Here is a 13,716-nt window from a genome sequence, read left to right as displayed (position 1 = left end):
TGTGAAGTCTACAGTTACCCCCGTATGCAGAAATGCAACATAAGTCGAAGCACATGCTTGACTTGATTTAGATGACGCCTGGCGTTAACGTGCCCAAAGACGCTCACTGCGTTTCCTTCGGCGCGTTCCCGATAGGCGTCACTCGGATCAAGTCAAGCATGGGCTTCAACTTAAGTTGCATTTCTGAATACGGGGGTTATGTTAGGTTAGGTTAGGGCAGGTCAGGTGAGGTTACACATACGTATACCACCTCTATAGATACCACGCGACGGTGGCTCACTGGTTACGCCACTGCTCTGGTAAGCAAGGGGTCGTGCATTTCATGCTCGGCAGCACCTATGGGCAGGATTCTGATCGTGGCGGAATGCAACAAGAAGAAGAAAGAAAAAGAAAGGGGGGGGGGAGGTAGGTGACGTATACCGTGTTTTACTAGGAACTAAAAACAATTTCATAGAGTTAACCCGGCGCTATACATTTGTGGGGAAACCCGATCGCTCGCAGCTACTTACTTCGCGCGCTGTCGCAAAATGACAGACTTCATCAATCAACGACAACCTTGGCGTAAATAGGGGCTTTACGTTAGTTCCCTTACGTTAGTTCCTTTACGTTAGTTCGCGCTCTGCTACGCGGTCGCCGCTCGGTCGTGTAATTCGCGACGACGCTTCGCGACGTCATTTCAGAATTTTTTTTTTCGGCGTATACGTCGTACACACGCCGAGGCGAGCGTGTCCCGTTCCCACGAACTATATATGGTAAGCGTGCCAATGACGGCCGCCTGTTTCCACTGACGAACGCGAGCGTGCGTTCCGACGTGGCAGAAGCCGCAACGGAACAAAAGAAGCATCCGAGGTTTAGTTTCAGTTTGGTGACAGCGAAACGCGCGCAGTTCGTCATTGCGATCTATTTATTGCGACAGCCTCCTTACTTGTCGAGGTGACGTAGCAAGATTTCATTTGACAAAACAATTTCGCTTGAGCGAATGCGTTTTTTATGCGAAGCATAGTCCTGTTGCAGTGTTCTACTTTGATCTTTAGATTTGTCCTGTTGCTCTCCTTTCCTTTTTCCTTTTTTCCTTTTTCCTCCCCTCCTTCCTATCTTCCATTTCTGTGTTGCTGTCGCCTCCCTTCAGAAGAGTAGGCAGGCGTTGTGCCCCTTCCGGTGGCAGTTGCCAGCCTGCTCCTCGCTTTCCCTTTCCTGTTACCTGTGTATATGTGTATATGTGTTCAAAACAAATAATAATAATAATAGTAGCCGCACAACCACGCTCTTCCTTGCTGCGCCGCGCGCGGCCGCGTAGCTGCCATATGACGTCATAACAGCTGCAAAAGCGGAGGCTCAACTCGTGCGCTCGCTTGCGGCCGCGTAGCTACATGGCCGGGTCTCAGCTCGTGCGCTCGCCTGCATGAGTTGTTTCTTCGTCTAGCCGAACCAAATATAGCCAAGCAACAGCAGCTCACCAGGCTAAACAGTGGTTCAACAACTAAAATAAAGGCTAGTATGCTTCGCCTCCTGGGCTTAACCTTAGCTAAGCCACAGCCATTTTTTTAATGCGTTTTGACACTAAGCTCGCTAAAAAAATTGAAGCCGTATTTGCCGTTCGCCAAACACGATGACCACGCGCGAAGCTTATTTAGTAGCGAGGAGCTGTGGGAGACTGCCCTGCGCAGCTCCGATCCCACCCTACAGGATCGAGTCCTGAGGTGGGCTGAGGAGGTAGCGGAGGCCTACCACGACTGGTAGACGGACTTCTAACCACATAATGTGGTGATGGACGCCTGCTGGGACTGGACTACTTAGACCTCCCTCTCTCCCCCCCCCCCGGCTCCTCCCCTTTCTTAAAAGGGGAATAAAGTTCATTCATTCATTGATTCATTCAAAAGAGAAACTGGATTAGTTACACTCAGTTCTAAGCGCAGTTATTGTGTTTGTTTTGCTTTCAAAGTTGTGGTGATCCGAGCCAAGGGCGTCAACGACACTGCTCCTTTTATTCATTCTGTCGGCAGTACCCTAGGGCAGGACACGTGCTGATTTAGGCTAATCGGCAAGTAGGTAACAGCCAATCACGCGCTTAAAAGAAAGAAAACACCAAACGGAGAGAACATTTGTCAATCGGCCAGCTGAAGCAGCGCAAATTAGGCAAGAGCTTAGTTCAGTGTTTTTTCAATTTGCTGTGATCTGTTTCTGTATTTTTTTGTGTTCCTCTACACCCTGTCGTAAAGCCACCAGCGTATAATAACTATATATATATATATATATATATATATATATATATATATATATATATATATATATATATATATATATATACATATACATAGAGAGAGAGAGAGAGAGAGACGTCATATCTTAAACGACATCAGACAGTTGCGCAGAACTTGGCATATTCACCACGTTTACTTTTTGTTGTTGTTGTTGTTGTTTTTTGTTGGTGGTGTCGCCTAGGTGCCGTCCCGTTCGCCGTGCTGACATAAGTAATTAATTTTAGCAACCGGGAAGTCTGAACCGGGGGTGAGGCCGCACATCAGGTTACAGAACTTCGCACTGGAAACCCGCGACTGCCCAAACGGGGCAGCTGGACGAGGAGCGCAACGAAGAAATCAATCGGCGGCACCGTGACGGCAGCAACAGGTGTCACACCTGCACGTGGCTAGCCTAGCTGCGGCCGCGGAGAGATTGCGATCGGCGCTTCGGCTCGCTTCGCACCCAACTGTCGGTCGCGGTGAGAGACGAAGCCAGTGGTAACGTTGTAATCCAGAGATTATGGGGTTTTACGTGCCATAACCACTTTCTGATTATGAGGCACGGCGTAGTGGAGGGACTCCGGAAATTTCGACCACCTGGGGTTCTTTAACGTGCACCTAATTCCAAGTACACGGGTGTTTTCGCATTTCGCCCCCATCGAAACGCGGCCGCCGTGGCCGGGATTCGATTCCGCGACCTCGTGCTCAGCAGCCCAACACCGTAGCCACTGAGCAACCACGGCGGGTCCAGTGGTGACGCTGTAATCCAACCCGACGCGTTGATTTCTCGCCGCCGAAACGGTGCGGAGTGTAGAAAGTGACAGCGCGATTTCCCGAACCAGCCCAAAAAAAGGCTCGGCCGCACTGCTTCCGCCTTATCGGGCGCGACAGAAGGAAGCGGTTGTCGCTATCGCAACCGTCAACTTGTCCTCGGCAAAGGAAAGCCGCGAGAAAAGCGTTTGTCATACAAAGCCGCACACGTCCTCCCAGCCGGCGAGAAGAAAAGCGCGTGGCGAAAACGTCTCTTTGCAAGAGCGAGTACTCGGCAGAAGTCCGAAACTCTTTTGTCGACGAAATCCGTAGAGAAAAAGAAAAGTAGATTGGGTCGAAATCATTAAGTAATCACGCCCAAAGTCATCCGATAACTTTCAGGTGGGCCTGTTTGAGATAACACGCCGGGAACACTTACTAGTCAGTTCTAGTGGGTAATACTATGAAACCACGTGGGTACGTTGGACAGTACTCTAGAGTCAGCCTGCGTTGCAAACTTCATGAGAAAGAGGTACCCTTCCGGGTGGGGGCGGGGGGACGCACGACCTACGTTGATATTAGAATCATGCCCACCGCGTCACCGCCTCAAATTACACCGCCTTCGTGTTGGCCCCGGAATCGACTCCATCAGAACAGGGGCGTTCGCGCAGAGCTGACAACGGGAAGAAGTCGAGGAAAAAAAAACCTCCGCCATAAAAAAAAAAAAAAATTGTTTTGCCATGGAAACCGCTACCACGAGAAGCGACGCATTACAGACGACGCATGTACGCGATATCAACAACAACAACACTAACAACAACAACAATATCTGGCGAGAGGGAGGCAAGGGGGCGGGGTGTGCTCCCCCCTTGGCAACGCGCGGAACGCTGTTCTCTCTTTTTTTTTTCTTCGGAGTCCGCCCAGCGCGCGCCGGCGTCCCGAACGCAGGCTTGTAACGTGGCACCGTCAACAGGTGACGACGACGCTAAGATAGCGGGCGCGCAACAGCTATGCTCGACGCAACCCGCAGAAGACCGCACGAAGAGCGAGCGAAAGAGGAAACTGTGTCAAAGTCGCGACGTGGCCATTTCTCGCCCGAACTACTAGAGGAGCAAATGAACGTATATATATATATATATATATATATATATATATATATATATATATATATATATATATATATATATATATATATATCTGTATGTAGTGAGATAGAGAGAGAGAACAGGACGGTTCGAGTTATAGCAGGGCGGTCGGGGAGTCGGTGAAAGTGGACTTGTACGTACAGGGGTCACGTCACACTGACTGCTCGCCGCAACATCGCCACGAGACCGCCGAGGATAAATATATCCGGATGCGTGACAGTTGAGTAGAACCTACTCTCTCGAGAAAAAAAGAAAGAAGAAAAGGAAACGCGAGAGGGATGCAGAGGCACCCCCCCGCGGGTTGTGTTTTCGTTTCGCCGTCTCTTTGACAGATTACGCGAGAAACCGATTGTGCCTGTAGCACACTCCCACCGCAAGAACCACGCCGCGCGCATCGGTATACAGTTGCCGGACGCTTCGCTATCTCCTAACGAAGGACGGCCCTTTGTCGGAAAAAAACAAAATTTTGAAGTGAAAAGCATAAACAGCGAAGAGAGCGAAAAAAAAAAGAAGGTTCGTGCCCTTACCGTGCGTGCGGTCAGCGACGACAGGAGAAAAAAAAAAAGCAGGGAGAGCGGGGCGGACGCGCTCCGATGCTTCTTCGGCGTGGGCTCGATATCGGAGACGACGACTCCGACGACGTTCCGGCGCTGGCGCGATTACGAGGTCCGCTGGGGCCACGACGACGGGGTTTCAAACTCTCCGGTCTTCACAACTCTCTCACAAGCGCGTTGTCCGGTCCCCTTCTTCCTTTCTTTCTTTTTCCGTTCTTTTTTTTTCACCTCGTCAACGAAAGGGTCGAAACGAAAGCGTCGTTGGCGCGCACGAATAGTGAGAAAAACACCGGCGCCGCGTCGACGTCGTCGACCACGGCACACGAGAACGCGGCGGCTGCTCGCAGCTGCCGACGCTCACACACACGCGCACACGCACGGCCGCGAAACGAACGAGCGAGCGAGCAGAAAATCCCTCCGCCACGGGCTCCGGGAATCCGGCCTTCCCGAGGCCCTCCCCGGCGGAGCCCGCGGCGGGCGCCGCGGGCCAATGGCGAGCCCCGGGTCGGATGACGTCAGCAACCACCTGGAGGACGACGCCGAGCCCGGGGCTCCGACCGGGGGTTGCGCGCGGTTTCGCGCTCCCCTCCGAAGCGCGCCCGCGCGCGCTACCGAGCGCGCGCGCGCGGCGTTTCTTGCTTTTTTTTTTGTCTGTGTGCGTTTGTGAGTGTGTGTGCGTTTGTGTTTGTTTTTTTTTCTTTCTTTGGCTACCGGCTTTTTTTTTTTTTTTTCTGGCTCGCGCCGAGTCTTTTCTCTTGAATCCGGGAATTGCTTCCTTGCGTCTTCTCCTTCTTTGGGAGCAACGTGAAATGAAGAGAGAAAACGTCCGCGCTTTCGTCGGCCGCTGCCTTCGAAGGGAACGTGTGGAATGGGGGAAAGAGATAAGAAGAACCGCTGGATTGATGAAGAGGAAGACGAGGGAGGAAAATGGAGCAACAAGCTCCACTGCGAGGGCGGTAGCTCGGACTCGTTCTTTGCGGCTGCCGTGATCTCCGACGGCAGAGGGCAGTGCAGTCGAGAGAGAGAGGGAGAGAGAGGGAGGAAGGGGAGCGTTGTTTTCGCGCTTTAGCACAGAAACCGGTAATGCGTGGGACGGACCGCTCCGTTCCGATGTCGCAGTGTATGTAGTTCAGTTTATGGGAAGTGTGGGGGCGAGGGGGGGGGGGGCGGGGGCGTCTTTCTAACAGGAGTCAATTTGTTTGGCGCGATCGTTCGGAAATCACTATTGGGTCTGTCGGTACGTAAAAGGACCAACACGCGGAGCAAATGGAAAACGGCGCGGGAGGTCGGGGCAAGATAAAAACAAAGCAAACAGCTACGAAAAAGCGATGTCGACACCGAATGTTAAGGGAGAGAAAGAAAAATGACGCGCACTTTGAATGAAAGTATTGGTTTTTCTCACACAGGCGAATTTAAAAAAAATATATCTCGCATACTACCCCATAAACATGTAAACCGATGTCAAACGATTTGGTCGGCGTTGTGAAGTATTTCGAAGTCTGTTTTAAAAAAAGAAAGAACGTATAGTGCCGTCCGTCTCACCTGTAACTGGCGTCGCTTGCTTTGTTTGGATGGGTCGATTCAATCGGTTTATTGACTGGAAATCAGTTGGCAAGAAATAAAGCAATTAATAAGACTAATTCTTTCAGTTGTATAGAATGGCTTACAATAAACGGTCTTACTTTAAAGGACACCGAACTAGCAGATAGTTTTAACGAACACAACTTATCTGCCTAAAACGCTCTCGAATAAAGATCATCATCATCAGCCTGGTTTCGCCCACTGCAGGCCAAAGGCCTCTCCCATACTTCTCCAACAACCGCGGTCATGTGCTAATTGTGGCCATGTCGTTCCTGCAAACTTCTTAATCTCAACCGCCCACCTAACTTCCTGCCGCCCCCTACTACGCTTCCCTACCCTTGGAATCCAATCCGTGACCCTTAATGACCACCGGTTATTTTCCCTCCTGTCCTGCCCATGCCAATTTCTTTTTCTTGATTTCAACTAAGATGTCATTAACGCGCGTTTGTTCCGTCATCCAATCTGCTCTTTTCTTATCCCTTAACGTTACACCTATCATTCTTCTTTCCATAGCTCGTTGCCTCGTCCTCAATGTAACTAGAACCCTGTTCGTAAGCCTCCAGGTTTCTGCCCCGTACGTGACTACTGGTAAGACACAGCTGTTATAAACTTTTCTCTTGAGGGATTATGGCAACCTGCTAGAATAAAGATGCAGCCTGCCTAATTTCGGTACAGACAGCTGACGTTTTCTTTTTTTTTTCCGTCGTCCTACCCATCCATCCGAAGACCTTGATACGCTGACGGCTTTGAATGATAGTTCCAGCATTAACCCTCCCTACCTACGCACGGTCTGTCCATAAAACCAATAAAATTCGTAGCTAATCTTCCTGTAGCTCACTTATTGTTTATATTCAACTTATTGATATCCTCTTGCGCCTTTCCAGGAAGACTGAAGCCAGCCAAAGTGACTGTGATCCACAAATGAGGGAAGGCACAGGACATGGACAATTAGCATCCGATATCTATTCTGACAACTTTTTCTAAACAGCTGGAAAAAAGAAAAGAAAAGGTCTCCTTGCGCATTTGGAAATATTCTTCAATAAAAATTGCCTGTTTACAGATTCACAATTCGGTTTTAGGCAAGGCTTATTTGCGGAGTCCGCGCTGCTTGAAGAAAGATAGTTTTCTGCAACACACTGCGAAGAACCTTCTATCAATGGGCAATTTTGTCGGTTTTAGTAATTCTTTCGGTTGCGTTAGTAGTTAAGTTCTGATAGACGAACTACACACATACGACAGAGCAGGTAATCATAACAGCTTAGACTCATAAGGTCATACCTTGGAAAACGGCAGTAATTCCTATGTGTCGATGGTTCTAGCTCCAATTTCAAATGCATGAAATGCGGAGTACCACAGGTCAGCATAAAACACTGGTTCTTTTCAACGTGCATACAAATCATCTTGTCAACATCTCCAATGAAAAAAAAAAATGCTAAGCTTATAATATATGCCTATGACACCAGCTTATTTTTATCTAGAAACTCATCAAACGAACCCCTGCTTGTAGCTGCCATTTCAGGAAGCCTCCAAAACTGGACAGACGTTAATAGCTTAAAGGTTAATCTTGGTAAAAAGAGAGGCAGCTATGTTTTCTTCAAATAATCGCAATATTACGATACCGACGACACTGCTCATCGGAGACCACGCCATTTAAATCAAAAGCAATGAATTGTTTAGGCGTAATATCTCATGAGCTTCTTAAGTTCGGCTGACCCTTTCAATACCTTCATCAAGAAAGAGAGAGAGAGAGAAACGAAAAGGGAAAGGTAGGGAGATTAGCCAAGCACATGCCCGGATGACAACGCTATAATTGGGGAGGGGAAAGGGGGAAACTGTATCAAGGAGGAGGAGAAAATGAAGAGACAAGGCAGGGGGTGTTCACCAGAAACGCGTCCCGTTGGCTACCTTACTCTGGGGGTGGGCGGGAGAGAGGGAAGAGAAAGATAAGATGGAGAGAGGGAAGGGGGAGGAAAGCCGCCGTGAGGTTGCACGTGCACGTGGAGGGCCTGAACGAGTCAAGGGCGTGAGGACTTGCCGAAAGGTGTAGGAGCTCTGTTCACCACGTTGTTGACGTGTTTCCCGTGAAAGTTAAAAGAAACGACATTCGTTCGCCGTTTCGTTCCCACAATAAGCTATACTCATCTTTCGTGGGAAAGGGCTGTCGCGTGCGCCTAAACCAGCCGTTTCTTCTGCGAGAAAATGCTTTATCGCGTACTTCTTGGCTCCGCTTACCAGGCCACCATTATGCATGATATATATATATATATATATATATATATATATATATATATATATATATATATATATATATATATATATACTAGAAAAAAAACAATTCTTGGTGCGGGTAAATATTCACAGTGATGTAGACGCGCGTATGAAGCGGTTTATTGACGTGTCGGCCGGGGTCCAGCCTTCATCATGAAGGCCGGACACCGGCCGAAACGTCAATAAACCGCCACATACGCGCATCTACTTCACTGTGAATATATATATATATATATATATATATATATATATATATATATATATATATATATATATATATATATATAGCCTATCTGCTCAGCTTTTCTGTTGCATCGCAAGGAAATATAAGCAAATGAGAACTTGAATTAGTACGCAGGTGTACCGGAACACGAAGTGTTTTTTTTTTTTTTGATGTTCGCGTATTCATCTAGGACGCTCGCGGTTAGGTCGAAGGTTGAGCGCGAAGACGTTTCAGTCTGTAGATCGCGTTTCATGCGAACGTTTTGCAACAGTCGTGAACAAGAAATAGAAAAAAAAAAGATAAGGACCACGAGCTGCATTTTGCCGTTAACGAGGAGAGAAAGAGAAGGGAAGAAAAGAAAGTGTGAAATGCACACACACGTTCCCCGAAGAAGTTCCCCAATTTCGTTTAACGATTTCAGGGGGGGGGGAGGGGGGGCGAAAGCCAGCGCATTGACGATCTCTTTATGGAGGGCGAAGCCTCACCAGGCGGGAAGCTTTCGCTTGATGAATTTTGGTAAACACGACGGAGGGGACTCCATTTAAAAGGGCTGGGAGCTCTGTTTGCCAAATCACGCAATCCCGTCCAGATTACATCTATTGCTGTCTGCGAGGGCTGGCCCCCGGTGAGCGGCGCGTTATTAAGCGTAGTTAAGCAACGAGAACTGCATTCAATGAACGACCGTGTCTACTATTGTTAACCGGAGAACGAACGAACCAAGCGCCGATTGGTTAGTCGGGCAACAATTCGAGTCCTGGCGCATCGACGTTGTACCTTGTTGGCCAATAGCGGCACTAGTAGTTAGTTGGTGATAGTAGTAATAGTAGTAGTAGTAGTAGTAGTAGTAGTAGTAGTAGTAGTAGTAGTAGTAAGAGTAGTGGTAGTAGTGGAGGTAGTAGTAGTAATAATAGTAGTAATAATAGTAGTAATAGTACTTGCAGCAACAGCATCAGAAGTAATAACAGTAAGCGTAGTAGTAGTGATTAGTTATAGTAGTAGTAGTGGTTACGTAGAGATAGCTGTAGTAGTTGTAGCAGTAGCAGTAATAGTGGTGGCTAGTTGTAGTAGTAGTAGTAGTAGTAGTAGTAGTAGTAGTAGTAGTAGTAGTAGTAGTAGTAGTAGTAGTAGTAGTAGTAGTTGTACTAGTAGTAGAAGTAATGGTAGAAGCAGCAGTAGTAGCTGTAGCAGCAGCAGCAGCAGCAGTAGTAGTAGTAGTAGTAGTAGTAGTAGCAGTAGTAGTAGTAGTAGTTTTATAGCAGAAATCTTTATTTGGTCTTTTAGTTGGAAATCTCCAGAGACACAGGGGCACACTCGCATTACGTGCGAATCTGAAACACACGAACAAAAAAAAAAGAAACTTGGGTGCCTCATTAGGGCTGTTCAACTAACGAATTCCTAACCCGTTTGTTTGCGTTGCCGGAAATCCATTCTACAAAAAGTTTCTTCTTCGTGCATTCACCATCGTAAATTAATTATGGGAGAGAAAAAAGTATCCGAATATCGACGATAAACGTGAAACGTAAGCATCGGTCAGTTTTCTCGTCGACCTTTCCTTGGAGGCCAGCGCAAAATTTTAATGAAAATTTGTATCTGTCACTGATGACGAATGTCTGGCAGTTAAGTACACTCGACCAAAAAAGTTTACGGACCAAGAGATCTGACAAAAAGTTGAATATATCCTCAGTCTCAAAACACAGCCTGTTATTCGCATTTCCAGCCTTTTGTGGCATATGCGAAAAACATTGTGATGCCCAATTTTACTGTCTGCTTTTAAAGGCTGCTCGTATATTTTGAATTTTATGAGATGTCGTGGCCCGTAAACTTTTTTGGTCGACTGTACATGCACTGTAAATGACGCTTACCCCCCTTTGGGGCGTAAAGTTCAAAACTCCGCCTTAGCTGCTTTCCTGTAAGGACCGTTATGCCCCAATCATACCTGCATACCGCTGGTGCCCAGAAAGTACCGGACACACAGGGTTAAAGAGCGGAAATACACGCAAGATCGGTGACGACTATATTTTTGGGAACGATATGCAACCCAGTGAGTGCAAATTTGTTTATTTCAATGAACGAACAAAATGACACAGCGAGCATCAGGGCTTTAAATTAGCTATAGATTGAAACTTGAGATCTAAAGAATTTAAAGAAGTGAGCTCGTCATCATGTGTTCGGCGGATTTGTGAAAAACTAAGACTGCAAGGCACGTCTTGAATTCAGCCGTGATGTGTAGTCAGCCGTCTCATACCGCGGCTTGATAAATTACGCTTGATCACAATATTGCGGACACCACTCTTTCAATCTGGAAACACTGAATGAAGTGTGCCGTGGCGTACATGCTACCATTTCACTCCTTATTATTATTATTATTATTATTATTATTATTATTATTATTATTATTTTACATTACCAACCTGTTTTCGAAAACAGATTTGTGAAACGTCATCGAGTGGTTGAGTAGCGTTTCAAGTACAATTTATGCGAATACTCTTATCGACTATGGCGTTAAAAACTTCCTAGAAATCAACCTGTGGAGTGAGCAGCTCTATTCATCAATTTATTTATTTTGATGGAAGTGGCAGGGGATGAGAGAGAGAGAGAAAATAGGGATAGGAAAGGCAGGGAGGCCAACCAGAACAGCATCCGGTTTGCTACCCTACATAGGCGATAGGGGAAAGGGGAATAGAAAGAGGAAGAAAGGGAGAGAGTAAGCACTGAGTACGTTTAGGAGGGACACCATACACAAGGACACTGTAAACGAAATATTCGCGTGCCTATCTCTTTCTGAAGCAAGATTTATCATACTGTCTTTTTTTTTTCCCGCCTTGTGAATAGTATTATACACTGAAAAAAGGAAAACAGCCTTCAAAACACCCTTTCGTCATGTTTAACTTTACATTAAAATTTATTGTTCTAAAACCCTCAGCTGCATCTACTCTCCGGCGCAGTGAAAAGAATGCTTGCTCAGTCATTTGGGAATGCGTTTGAGGTTCTATGTCACTTCTTTGTAAAATTCAAGGCCCCACTGCTCTTCTTCTTGAGCAATCAATAATTCCGCTACGTTCCACTTTTAGATTTTCATGTATTTTTTTCACATTACCTATACTACTCCCCACAAATTATGTCACTTCGGATGCTGATTTATTCACGCCTTATTATTTCTATTTTTCTGCATCTACGTATGCTACATATATATGCTGCCCAATTCTGTGTCAATCGTACGAAGCGGGCATGTGTAAGTGGTACATAATGGACGACTACATGCACGAATGCCGCTGCCACCGGTCACATTTCTACCGCTGCCTACTTACACATACCTCACTAAAGTCAACACCTCGCAGGCAGGAAAACACGACAGTCACACTCGCGGCAGCATACCGAAGGAGCGAACCAAAGCATCGACCCGAGTGTATGACGGTCATTGCCCCGTCAGTACAAACGTCAACCGACTCGCGAGAAGTTAACGATTGGTGCATTCTTGGGTTGAGTGACCTAAACAAAGAGCACGACAGAAACATACGCCGGAAGGAGGATAAAGGCTATGTGGTGCTTGAACCAAAGAGAAACGCTTAAACCTCGCGGGGTAATTCAGTTAGAACTTTAATTGTCATACGTAAAAAAAAATTCAATTTCATCTCTGGGATCGACGAGAAGGAGAAGAAACGCCAATATAGAGGGGCATTACTGATCTTTAGGTACCGAACCTACCTAATTGTTGTTGGGAAGCAGACTGGCCAAAGATATTGGCTATTATTACTCTTTTTTTTTTTCACCGTCCGCCGCATGATAGAAACCTTTCTGAACCGCAACTTCTCACCTCGGATCTCTGATCTCAGCGATACGTTTTGAGCGTCCCATTTCGCGTCCTATGCACTCGAAAATAAACAAAACGTTTGATAGTATACGGCGCGGCATATGTCTCATCACTGTGGTTACACCAAGACGTCTGCTAAATTGAATGTGCGCTTTCATACACGTTGCGTTAAATAAATTTTGCTATATATTCACTCCTTCTACGCCCTAATATAGGTCCGCGCTCGCTTTTAAGCAAGTGCGAGCGTTTGGTCATCGCTGCTATGTTGGCATTTCTATCGCGCTTTTACCGTAACCTTTCTTTGTCCGGTAACTTTTCAAGAACGATACGAACCAGACGTCACTTCGGCTGCCATCTTGCTTTATGAATTTCTAAAAGCCGTCGGCGCTCTACCGGCAAGACGTTGGCATCGCCTTAACAAGCTGGAGAGGGGGGAACTGCGAGCGGCAAAGAAAACGCGCTTCTATTGGCTGCCGCGTGCACTACGTCACGCGGCACGTTGTACAAACCACGCGCCGGATTGGTCGTGGAGCCCGGCGGCGCGATGCCAGCGCCCCCGCTTCGGCACCTCTGCCCTCACCTTAACGGTCAAATGTCTCGCAAACACGAGTTTCCGAGACATATATCCCTTCGTTCTGGCTGACTCTGTACATTCTTGCAGTAAGTACGAGCGGGCGATGTCTCGCTCTGAATTTCAGCAACCTCGTGTGAATTGAGAGCAAGGATGTATAGGAGACAAAAAAGGGGGCCAAATGAAGAGCTTCAACGTAAATTGAATGTTTTAAACAGAAACTTCTCTTCGAATATAAATCCAGCGAAAACACCGGGAGTGCGGGAGATAGAAATTCAAGAATATGAGCAAAACGAAAACAAGGTGAAAGCAGGAGCCGACGTTTCGACAAGTGGACTTGTCTTCTTCAATGCGACGTATGCTTTCCTCGCAACCTATATATACTGTGGCGAGGAAAGCATACGTCGCATGGAAGAAGACAAGTCCACTTGTCGAAATGTTGGCTCCTGTTTTCACCTTGTTCTCGTTTCGCTCATCGTCCTCGAATATAAGTTACATTGTATGTATGTATGTATGTATGTATGTATGTATGTATGTATGTATGTATGTATGTATGTATGTATGTATGTATGT

At 46.8% G+C, this 13,716-nt stretch overlaps 1 protein-coding gene across 8 annotated transcripts in view; it reads right to left on the bottom strand.

Annotated features, from left to right (window-relative positions):
• The window catches only part of dimm (basic helix-loop-helix family member dimmed), a 627,608-nt gene that overhangs the window by 160,095 nt on the left and 453,797 nt on the right, over window positions 1-13,716 (bottom strand). For 2 of the 8 annotated variants that reach the window (XM_065443611.2, XM_065443613.2), the window contains exon 1: window positions 4,663-5,053. The exons of the other annotated variants lie outside the window; for them this stretch is intronic. The gene's annotated coding sequence lies outside the window, so the exon portion shown is untranslated. Of the gene's footprint in view, window positions 1-4,662; window positions 5,054-13,716 lie in introns of those variants that run through there. 8 annotated transcript variants of the gene reach the window in all.

Source organism: Dermacentor albipictus, chromosome 8, assembly GCF_038994185.2.
Source record: "Dermacentor albipictus isolate Rhodes 1998 colony chromosome 8, USDA_Dalb.pri_finalv2, whole genome shotgun sequence".
Classification (NCBI taxonomy): Eukaryota; Metazoa; Arthropoda; class Arachnida; order Ixodida; family Ixodidae; genus Dermacentor; species Dermacentor albipictus.
Note: the sequence above shows the minus strand (reverse complement) of the source record. Positions and strands in the feature narration are given on the sequence as shown.